We start from the raw sequence: 2862 nt of genomic DNA on the forward strand, positions 1-2862 counted from the left end.
AAAAAAAAAAAAGGTATGAGTGGTTTTAGAGCTCTTTGGGCATAGCTCCAAATTGCTCTCCAGAATGGTTGAATTGTATCAACTTCACCAGTAGTACATTAGTGCTTTAATTTTCCCACAACTCCTCCAACATTTGTTATTTTCCTTTTCTCTCATACTAGCCAATCTGACAGGTATGAGGCAGTAGCTTAGAGTTGTTTTAATTTGGATTTCTCACATCAATAGTAATTTAGAGCATTTTTATATGACTATAGATAGCTTTGATTACTTTGTCTGAAAACTGCCTGTTCATATCCTTTGACCATTTATCAATTGAGAGATGTCTTTTATTTCTACAAATTCAAATCAGTTTTCTACATGTTTGAGAAATGGTCTTTATCAGAGAAACTTACTGTGATTTTTTTTTCACACTAATGATTACCAATTATATATTTCCCTCCATCCTACTTTCCCTCATTTATTCTACACACACTCTCTCTCTCCTTTTACTCTGTTTATTCTCAAGTGTTTTGCTTCTGACTTTTACCTCCTCCAAACTGTCCTTCCTTCTAGCAGCTTCACCTGGTCCCCTTTCTCTTATCCTTTTCTCTTCCTACCTTCCTGTATGATAAGAAAGATTTCTACACCAAACTGAGTGTGTATATTATTCCCTTTTTGAGCCAATTCTGATTAGAAAAGGTGTATGGGCTCCCCTCCCTGCTTCCCCTATTTTCCCTTCCACTAGAATCTTTTTCAGGCCTCTTTTATGTCAGATAATTTCTCCCATTCTACCTCTTCCTTTCCCCTCCTCCCAGTGCATTTTTCTTCTCGTCCCTTAATTTTATTTATATTTTTTAGGTAATCATACCATCACATTCAACTCACACCTCTGCTTTCTGTCTCCTTCTAACTGTCCTAATAATGAGAAAGTTTTTAGGAATTAGAAATATCATCTTCCCATGTAGGAATATAAACAGTTTAACCTTATTGAATCCCTTATGATTTCTCTTTCCTGTTTACCTTTTTATGCATCTTTTGCATCTTGGATTTGAAAGTCAAATTTTCTATTCAGCTCTGGTCAAGAGGAGCCTTTTCTGAAGGCATCATCAGATCCTAGGCAGCTGAAAAGATCCATCAAGGGCAAGCTAGATAAGGAAGCACACAGGCAAGAGGAGTAGGGGAAGGAGGGTCGTGTCAATCATTGTAGCTACTTCTCTGTAGTCCCACACCCTCCTTCCAGCAGGGGAGAGGGACACACCATCCTTCTTTACTGAATCAAATCTGGGTGTCTCAAATCATCATGGATTTATTGAATATCTTTTGAGACCATAGATTTAGAGGTGGGTCTTAACCTAACCCAAGCCTTTCCATTTATAGAAATCAAGTCCCAGGGAAGTGAGATGACTTCTCAAAGGTCACACAGAGAGTATCAGGGCAAGATTCAAACTTAAACTCTGTTGATTCCAAATTTAGTTCTCTTTTCACTCTACCAAATGGCCTCCACAATATGGCTATCACACTTTACCTTGTATCATATTTATTAAACAAGCAATTAACAGTCATTTACTAATCACTATATGCCAGGAATTACACTAAGTACTGAGGATATGTAAGATAAGAAAAAAAAAAACAACTTCTGCCCTCAAGGAGCTTACATTGTAATGGGAGAAACAACGCATTTGCATCAGAGTATACAGGGCAACTATAGAGTAGATAAAAGGTGTTAAACATGTGGCCCTAGTAATAGGATGGCAGTAATAATGCTCCCAGTGCAGCCCAAATAAAATTAAAATGTAATTTTGGAAATATTTAACAAAATAAATAAAATATTATATAGCTTAGATGATGTGGATATGTGGTTTTATAAGCCAATATGCACCCTCAGGGATCCTTCTGTACAGGTTAGTGGGCCCAGTTTATCTTTGAATTTGATGGGACTGGAGTAGATGGAAGGTTACCTTAGAGGAGCAGCCAGGTGGTGCCATAGTGTGAGAGCATCGGGGCTGGAGTCAGGCAGATTCATCATCTTCCTGAGTTCAAATCTGGCCTCAGACACTTACTAGCTATGTGACCCTAGGCAAGTCATTTAACCCTGTTTGGTTAAGTTTTCTCACCTGTAAAATGAGCTGAAGGAAATGGCAAATCACTCCAGTATCTCTGTTATGAAACCCTGAAATGTGGTCACGAAGAGTCAGACATGACTGATAAATGGCTCAACAACAAATAACAACTTCAGTGGAGATGGTTATTATGGCTTCAGTGATCAGGAAAGACCTCTCATTGAAAAATGCATAGGCTTCCTCCAGATCTAATCAAAACTGCTTGGTACTGCCTATGAAATAGAGTGGTGAATCAGTGGAATAGGTTAAATATGCAAGACACAGTAGTTAATGACTATAGTAATCTACTATTTGATAAATCCAAAGTCCTCAGCTTCTGGGATAAGAACTCACTCTTTCACAAAAACTGCTGGGAAAACTGGAAAAGAGTATAGCAGAAACTAGGCATAGACCAAAGTCTCACACCATATACCAAAATAAAGTCAAAATGGGTTCATGAATTAGCTATAAAGGCTGATACTGTAAGCAAACAGAGAGAGCAAGGAATAGTTTGCCTATCAGATTTATGGAGAATGTAAGAATTTATGACCAAAGAGGAGACAGAGGACATTATGAAATGCAAAATGAAAAACTTTGATTACATTAAATTGAAAAGCTTTTGCACAAACAAGGCCAATGCAACCAAGATTAGAAGAAAAGTAGAAAATTGGGAAAGAATTTTAACAACCAGTCTCTCTGATAAAGGCCTCATTTCTAAAATATATAGAGAATTAAGTCAAATGTATAAGAATACAAGTCATTCTCCAATTTATAAATGGTCAAA

The sequence above is a fragment of the Vombatus ursinus genome, unplaced genomic scaffold, assembly GCF_900497805.2.
Source record: "Vombatus ursinus unplaced genomic scaffold, bare-nosed wombat genome assembly UNPS02014932.1, whole genome shotgun sequence".
Classification (NCBI taxonomy): domain Eukaryota; kingdom Metazoa; phylum Chordata; class Mammalia; order Diprotodontia; family Vombatidae; genus Vombatus; species Vombatus ursinus.